Source organism: Pteropus medius, unplaced genomic scaffold, assembly GCF_902729225.1.
Source record: "Pteropus medius unplaced genomic scaffold, Ma_sr-lr_union100, whole genome shotgun sequence".
NCBI classification, from domain to species: domain Eukaryota; kingdom Metazoa; phylum Chordata; class Mammalia; order Chiroptera; family Pteropodidae; genus Pteropus; species Pteropus medius.
Window position 1 is genome coordinate 8,321,545 of NW_024349803.1, and position 9,061 is coordinate 8,330,605.

Genomic DNA, 9,061 nt, shown 5'->3' on the forward strand with positions numbered 1-9,061 from the left:
ACCTGATCTCTTCTTGCTAACGATTACTTCACTCAAGTACAGTAATTCTCTTAACAACTTGAGCTTACAGCAGTACCTTAAAAAAAATCCGATAAACAACTCTGAGCCTTTACCATAGATTTTAAGTCCATTAAAGACATTATCCTAATTTTATCAGGTATAGTCACCTATAATGTTTAGCGACATATTTCAAAGGAATTAGAAATTATATTTTTATCTTTCTTGGTACCCTATACTTAAGCTCATATTCACCAGAAATTACAGAATCCAAAATGAAAGTGCAATCTCAGAAAGCATGAGGTCACTTGGAGATAAGATTTGCGTGTGGAATCTAGGTTTCAAGGAGAAGAGAAGTAATGAATATTGTGGACTAACCAGAGAGGTAATGAATATTGTGGAGAAGTAATGAATATTCTGGTAATCTCCATTTATCTCCTTCCAGCCAATACAGAATTGAAAAAGACAAATAGTTGATCATGGATTCCTATTCAAGGTCCACGAGAACACTTTTTTGCCTTGGGATGAGCATGCAATGTTTTCATAAACTTTTATTTAAAATCTACAGACAAAAATAGATCTTAGCAGGGAAGTCAAGCCTCTCATGGCCCTTGAATCTGGCTAATGAAAGTGTTAATGGTTTCAGTAGACATTGTAAAATAAATACTCATAAAAGTTTGCACAGCACACTGTTATATGGCCCCATAAAATCCACAAGGCAATTACAAAGTTATGAGCTCTCTGCCCACCTCCCCAAGGTTAGCACAAGTGGAGATGATGGAGGAAACTGGCAAAAGAGAGAGGGAATGTTAGAGTAGAGGCTAGCACTGACCTGGGGACTTCCAAGCTCCCTTTGCTAGTCCTCATTTCTCTGTGCTTCACATGGCAAAGAATGTTGATATGAAAAATACAAGCTTAGGCTTGATCCCTCCTTTCTCAGGGCTGAGGGACCTAAAGCCCAGTATCTAATCCTATGCCTTCCTAGTCACACTCATAGCCAACACTTATATGTTCATGGTGGGTCAAGCAAAGTGCTAAACACCTTACACTGAGTATTCCATTTACTCCTCACATTGTGCCTATGAACTATGCATTATTATTATCCCCACTTTATGGATGAAGAAACTTATTCAAGACCTGAACATTTAATCACATACTGGCTCACAATAGGAAGAATGGAACATACCATGCGGGTACAGTGCCGGGCACACAGTGTTCAGAAAGTGTTCACCTCCTGCCCATGCCTCTGCCATGACTCACTCTCACTGCTTTAAAGAGAAAGGAATAAATATGCCATAATTTTGCAGCCTTGGAGCACAGACAGGTGTGTGTGGAGCACAGACAGGTGTGAGATACAAAAGCATCAGCTGGGGCTGGATGTTCAACACTATATTCAACACCCCATACCCCAACATTTCTCACCTGCCTCTGCTCCCTCTCAGTCTACCTGCTTCTCCAAGGAGTCCCTTGCAATATGATAACCAGTCCCTGAAATAGTGTCCCATTATGCATTTCCTTCACCAATATGGACTTCATCATAGTAAAAACTACAAAAATGATCTGACATTGGTTTGGTGCTATGCAGGTCATAAAACACTTGGATAGAATATTGCCTTAAAAACTAATAACAATTACTAAAATGATGTTAGGGAAAAGAGGTCAGTTATTTTGTGGAACATAATAACTGAAGTTTCTTCAAGAGTAAGTTCGGGTTGTACATTTTTGTAGGAATGCCGCAGAAGTGATGCTATGTCCATCTCAACACATCCTATGAAGGTGCACTTGGTGTCAATTCATCCCATTACTCATGGTATTAAGTCTGATCACTGGCTGAAGGTGGTGTCTGCCAGGTTTCCTCACTGTGAAGTTACTCTTTCTCTTGCCTTGCCTTTCAAGCCTTTGCCTTACTCTATATATTTGAGGGGATATATTTTGAGACTATGTAAATATCTTATTTCTTACCATTTTTCAGTTAATTAATTTAGCATCAATTGATAAATTGATGCATGCACAAGTATGGTAAAATGTTAGCATTTTGGGAATCCGAGTGAAGAGTTTATGGATTTCTTATTTTTGCAATATTTTATAAGTAAAAATTGTTTCAAAATAAAGATTTTTGTTGTTGTTGTTTTGTTTTTTTAAGGATATTGAATTGCTCTCAGAATTGGCAAGAGGGATAAAGAGCCAGACTTAGGACTGCCCAGCTAGGAACGCTGTTCAAAATGTGCTCAAAATTGTGCTGCCAAACAGATCATGGAGGCCCTACTGCCATCCCCAAACCCTCGTGCTGTCACCCATTCTTCTCCCCAGCTGGACAAGGCCATGAATCCTGTAGCCACCAGAGCAGCTTTCTCCAGGTCCCTGCTTCCCTACCACCTGTTTGCATCAAAGCTGGGTGGATATGGGCGAGCAGTGAAGCCTGTGTCACAGGACGCCCCTGATTGCACAGGAGGCTGATAAAGTGACAATCTGCCATTTTCAGTTTCTCCCACCTTGGTTCATAAGATGGAAAATTCTTCAACATAAGCAAGAGGATCTGGTTGACAGAGTGGTAAAAAAGAACAAAAAAGTCCATTATGTGCCAGAAAACATTTGTGCAATCAAACCTTGCCTGGGCCTGCTCAGCTCCTTGGCAATCAGTCCTTTTATTCTATCACATTCAACTCCACATCTATTTCTGATTTTTTTTTCAACTTTCTAGAAACCATCCTCTATCTCACCACTGACACCTCACTCTCGGTCATGTCCTCATTTCTTTCTTTACAGAAAAAAAGTCTCCTCACCATGAGAGTTCTAACTGGTCCTGTGGACATAGATCGGGCCGATATGGGTTCAAATCCTGACTCTATTACTTACAGACTGGGGACACTTGGCAAGTTACTTTCTCTAAGTCTCAGCTCCCTCAGCTATAAAAAGAGGCTAGTGACATTGACCTTGCAGGGTGTTGCCTGAAAGTAAAATAATATGTGGGAAGTGCAGGTGCAGAGTAAATACCCTGGTAGCATTATATTCCTTTCCTTTCCTTGATCTCTTCTAATGGACACTGGTGTGATGCCCAAACCAGGAATGAAGGGTGTCATTCCCTCTGCTGCCGGAATTTTAGGGGCAGCCTGCCCTCATTCAGAATTCCCTTTGACGGAAGCGAGTTACCTCACCCAGTCACACCTCTTCCTGGGGCAGCCTGTACCCAGTGACTGACCAATGCAAAAGTATAAAGGCCCAGCACATTGTCCCAACTCAAGACAATTCTGGAGGGTGATCCCAGCTCCAGAGCTCCCCATGGGGTTGGCTGAAACCCTTACGACTGCTTCACAGTCCAACTCTTCCTTCTGCTCAATTTGACCCCTTCCCTTTTCCTTGTCTGTACTGATCCTGAGAGCAGAACCTCATAAACTCCCTACTCGCCCTGAGAGTCGACTTCCTGAATGACCCAACCCATGACAGCCCTCTTCTTTGTCTTGTCTTCAAGTCTAGCCTCTGCAACCACATACCTCACGGGACCTGGTGCAATCTCCTACCATCTCAAAACAATCTCTCTCTCATAATGGATGTTACCTTTGATTTCAGATGACTACTAATAGTGTTTTTTCATCTTCCACCCCTAGCTTTATGGATGAGATCAGATCTCTACCTCGAGGTCCTTTCAGGTGGTGCCTTTTCTAGAGATTTGCTCCCCTTTGCTAAGCTCTCTCATTATTTTGTCTGCCTTTCCTCATCTGGTACTGTGCATGAGTTGGTGTGCCAGTCAACTGCCAGTTCACCCTCACACCCATCTTTGCCCCCACCCCCAATGCTCTTTGCCTCAGAAGCCCGACACTACAAACTATATTTCCCAGGTGCACGTGCCCACTGGTTTCCAGGTAAGGCCTGTCAGTGGGAGGCATGGACAAAAGCTTGAAAGGCAAGGCAAGAGAAGAATCCAGAAAATTTCTCCCCCACCTCTCTGCTTTGAGGAGGGGCCTCACTGGCAAAGCTGCGCCTCCTGGCCACAACTCCCACCGGGCAGCCCAAGCTCCTGGATTCGTCACTCCATCTCTTCCTTTTGCCTAGCCAGCCTGGGGGTAGCAATGATTTCTCTTGCTAATTTCTTGTTAATCTCTGGGTTGCCTGGCTACTCCCCCTATTTTCAGCTCTTCCAACTCCACTCTAAGTATTCTCCCACAGCAAATTCCCTCGCTTGAACTCTCTGGTCTGGGTTCTGTTTTCCTGAGTGATACCAATGGCTTTTTCTGTGTCACCTTACCTTCTCTCACAAGACTGGTAAGACCCGAGCAGAGACTGAGTCAGGATCCTGTGGTCAGCAAAACCAGAAGTAACACTTCTCCTTGCTGGTAGCAAAGCAATCAGCAAGCATTAGGATCAGATGTGGGATTCTTTAAAACAAAGAATCCCACAATTAACCAATGTTGCCTCACCTCTTCACTCTCCATTATCATTTAGAAGAATCCAGAAATCCTGTGCCGTTTGATACAGAACCAGCCTTCATTAATTTAGCTAACCTTTTCAACAGCTGGGAAAACCCACCTTCTGTAGCGTCTCCTGACATGAAGGCTTAGAAACTTTTAATGTTAAAACAAAATGTGTTTAACCCGGCTGATGCGTCATAGAATTATGTCTGCCTCTTGCTTGTGGTTTTGAAGATAAACACTAATAGTAAATTTGTAAGTATTTTGAACAGATGCTAAGTCTTCAATTATTTTTCACATTAAAAATTGACAATAATCTATATTCCCCACTGATGAGCTACAAATTTTGTGTGATGTGCATGGATATATATTCCTTTTAATAGCAATTATTGCTCCATAATGATTGGGGAAATTGCTCTGAGGTTCAAAAGAAAATTTGCAGCTATACCCAGAGGATTGTGACTGATATGCCTACTGTATCATCCACCTTATTTAAAATTTGCAATAGGAAACACAATTCAATCTAGCACATTTCTGAAGGCCAATGGGAGACAGATTGGGCAGCAGAGTCAAGAAATGCAAATTCAATGCTAAACTCCATCCGGAACCCATCTGCCTGAGTTTTATTTCCTCTTTTTTTCTTCCCCAAGGCCAGTGGTGCTGACTCAGTAGTGCATTAAACACAAATGTGTGAGTTCCGCCCTGACCAGCCATTAATCAATGTGCAGACGCAAAGGCAGCATCCACGGATTAGCAATCTACTGCAAGGTGTCAGGTGCACACAGGAAGAAATTAAACTAGGCTTTCAGAGGCAGTCTGGGGCACAGGGCACTTTCTATGCTGAAAGGTCCCAGTTGATTGAAAAGAAATGTAAATGCCAAATAAAGTTATAAATATGTGGTATATTTTAGAGGCTTACATTTGACAAGTTAACTTCTTTAACTGTGGCAAAAAGAAAAACCCCACAATGATTGTGCATTTAGCCTCATTTGGAAATAACACCAAAAGTCTGTATTTGAGACTTTTTGTCCACGTGAGACTTGAAAGAGGGGCTTTCTGCCCCTGCTTCTACACTCCAGAAGGACAAACAGTTCAGGTTAAAGACCCCAGCCACCCCTCACCCAGCTTATACAAGTGACTGTACTGTTGGGGAACACCACAAGGAGAGGGGCTGGCCTTGCGCTCTTCATCCTGATTTTTTGCCTTCAATTGGGGAAACCAGTGCGGTTCAGTTTGAAAGGCAGGTGCTTTTTCCCTCAGAAGCTGCCTGTGTCCTTGGACAAGGGCGGCCTCCTGCTGTCAGAACGGAACTCCTCCTGGGGCCCTAGAAGGATGCTGGATGCTTGCTCAGTTCTCAGAAAGAACAGTGGGCAGGGCAGAAGAGAAGGCTCAGAGATTATTTCTCCCAGGGAGTCTCTCAAGGCAGAACTGCCTTTTTTATCCCTTCTCTGCCTCTTTAATCTTGCTGCAGAAACCACCACGTGATCTGCACCTCCAGCCCTACCTGAGGGGATGTGCAATGTGCTCCCGCATGGACATATGCATGCCCGCACGCGCTCACGCTCTCTCTCTCTCATCTCCCCCGCCCCCTCCCACTCCACCCCACCCCCGCTCCTCCAAGACCAGAAATCCCAGAGTCTTGCTTCCATTAAGGGGAAGTGTAAGCCTTACTCTGCCAGTCCCCTGCCCCTAATATCACAAGGGGGAGGTGGAGCACCTCGAGCATGGAAGTCAGAGGAACCTAGAGCAACAGTAACCTAGCAACAGTGTCTCAGGATTTGAATGTAATTATACCCCGAGCGTGATAAATACTCGGAAGGGCTCCTTATGCAGAGATCATACTAAACAAGTCTTTGAAATTACCCTCATCAAATATTGATAGAAGAAAAGTTTTTTGAAAAAGAAAAAAAACTAAAGCGCATGGACAACCTTTCCGCCAAGTGCCCTGGGCGGTGAGAGAGCACCACTAGCCAGGGAAGCTCATAAAGCCTCAACTCCCCCAGTCTGCAATGGGTGCTGTGACACGTCTGGAAGAGATGTTTGAACTGAGGACAGCTGTTTTCTTGCAAATGAGGAGCAGTGTCTTGGTTCTGAGGGCTGCAGTCTGGTCTTGAGGTCAGGAGAACTGAGGCTGGAGTCCTGCCTCTGTCTTCAAAATGGAGGGTTTGGGCTTCGGTTTTCTTATTTAGAGTGAGTGTATTGACCAAGAGGATCTCCCAGTTGTTCTCTGGGTGAGGAGACCCAAAGGAATGGAAGTCAGAGTCTGAAGGGGGTGGTGCCAGGAAGAGAAGTCCAGGCAGGGGGCAGGGATAACGACACGGATACAGGTTCCCAGCCATTTGCATCCTTGGCTCCAAGTTGACTTTGATCCAAGAGGTTGAGTCTACAGCGTGTGGGCCATAGCTCAAGAGGTGAGTAGTTTCGAGTATGATGGGTCTTGTAAGCCTCTCTGAGGAGCTTGGGCTTTCTTCTGGGTGGAAATGGAAATCAGTGAGGGTATAGAGTATGAAGTGTGTGTAGAACTAGCTTCAGCAGCCATCAGAGGCTGTCTATAATAATCACTGTCAGAGAGGTGGGGGATTTAGAGTAATGGCGAGGAGAGACCCCACGACTTAAAGCTGACCTTGAAGTGTCTTCTTTCAGGTGCTTTGGACAAAGCTCAGAGCTTTCACCCTCCACTCAATATGCTGCATCACACTGAGGCATCAAAGGACCCTTAGCAAATAGAGTGACAGGACCCAGGGATCAGAGCATGACTGACAAAAATGAGTCTGGAGTTGAATAGGTTTGAAAGAGGGAGTGGATGCTGTGGAGGGAGGTGAGAAAAGCAGGGAACTTTCTAGTAGGAGAGAGAGTATTGGGTCTCTTTCCTAACATTGGGTTATCAGTGGTGCAGAGTTGGATGCATTTCTTAGCTCTGTGGAGCTGGAGACTAAAATTTGTGGGCAAGAACAGGAGAGAAAGGTCCTACAGAGAAACTCAGCCTGGGTCTTTATTATTTAGGAGGCCCTGCCCAGCTTGACCACTAAATTACTCTATGAACCATGCTAAACTCTTTCCCTCTGGGGCCAAGTACACAATGAGGGCCCCTTGGCTCTGCCTTTCCGGGCCTCTGAAATTCTGTGGCCATGTTGTCAGCCTGGTGACACACAGTGAGCCAGTGTACTTCCAGACCTGCCCCCTCCCTTGATTTATCCCCAAATGCCCTCGTCACAGGGGACAGCTCCCTCTCTGATATCTCTCTTTGGGCCTGCCATGCATCTGTCTTCTGTCTGTTAGAGGAAATCTTCCTCTTTTAGAGGCAAGATTTTTAAAGGGCCTCAGATCTCCTTAGTGAGCTCTCTTCTCTGGGCCAGCTCCCTTAACAGCACTGCTGGTGTCTCCCAGCGAGAGAGGGGAAGGAGGCGGGGCCCCCCTTTCCTGCTGTGGGATTCGAGGCTGGATCAGGGCCCAATTACACTGCCTCATTCATTCAATTCAGTGTTCCTCCCAATGAGGCGTCTGACAGCTCTGCTCTGTGTAATAATGGCCCAGTGGACCCTGCTTTAAGGAAACTCCATTTACAGAAATCTCCTTGAACAAACCAGCTAAAGAAAGGCCTGAGTGTTTGACTTTCATAGGACTTTGCCCAGAGATCTCTGTAAACCCCAGCAGCCCCAAGGCCCACCAATGATTCCATCTGGAGAGCACGGCAACATGGGCTGAAAGAGTGAAAAGTAGAAAAATCTAAGTACCAAATTAGTTGCACTAGACAAAGAATAGAATAGTGAGGAGAGACATCAGCATCAGGATGAAATTTTCTAAGGATTCCTAGTCAAGAGGAAGAGGACCGAAAAAGGCATCTGACCTACTACCTAGGTTGAGTTTCCTGAATTTATTCACTGTCTTCTATATATTGTCTTCTGATGCAAAAGAATTAATACACACACACACACACACACACACACACACACTAGCTATCGCCAAATTGTTCTCACAACTTGTCACAGTTCACGTTTCTTCATATCTCACATCATTGGTGGGTTGAATGGTGGTCTCCAAAAAGATATGTTCACATCCTAATTCTTGGAACCTAATTCCTAATGCCTGTGAATGTTACCTTACTTGGAAAAAAGGTGTAATTAAATGAAGGATTTTGAGATGAGATGGTCTTTGGTGATCTCTAAATTTCTTGTAAGAGTGAGGCAGAGAAAAATTAGACAAAAGAAGAGAAGACACAAATACACAGAGGAGAAGGGGATGTGAAGGCAGAGACAGGGATTGGAGTGATACGGTTCCAAGCCAAGGAACACCAAGGACTGCGGGCAGCCACCAGAAGCTAGAAGAGGAACATGGAATGGATTCTCCCCCAAAGCCCTCAGAGGGAGCCTGGTTCTGCTGACACCTTGATTTTGGACTTCTGACTTCCAGAACTGGAGAGAATAAATTTCTTTTCTTTTAAGCCACAAACTTTGTCATAATTTGTTATGGCAGCCACAGGAAACTAATATAGTGGGTAAATATGAATGATTCTTTTCTTCTCATTTTACAAATTCTCTTTAATAGATAATTGTCTGTTTAAAGCAAAGTAATAATAATGAATTGTAGGGTTTATAACATGTGCAGAAGTAAAATGTATAATCATGGCATAAAGAGCAGAAGTGGAATGGAGAATTACT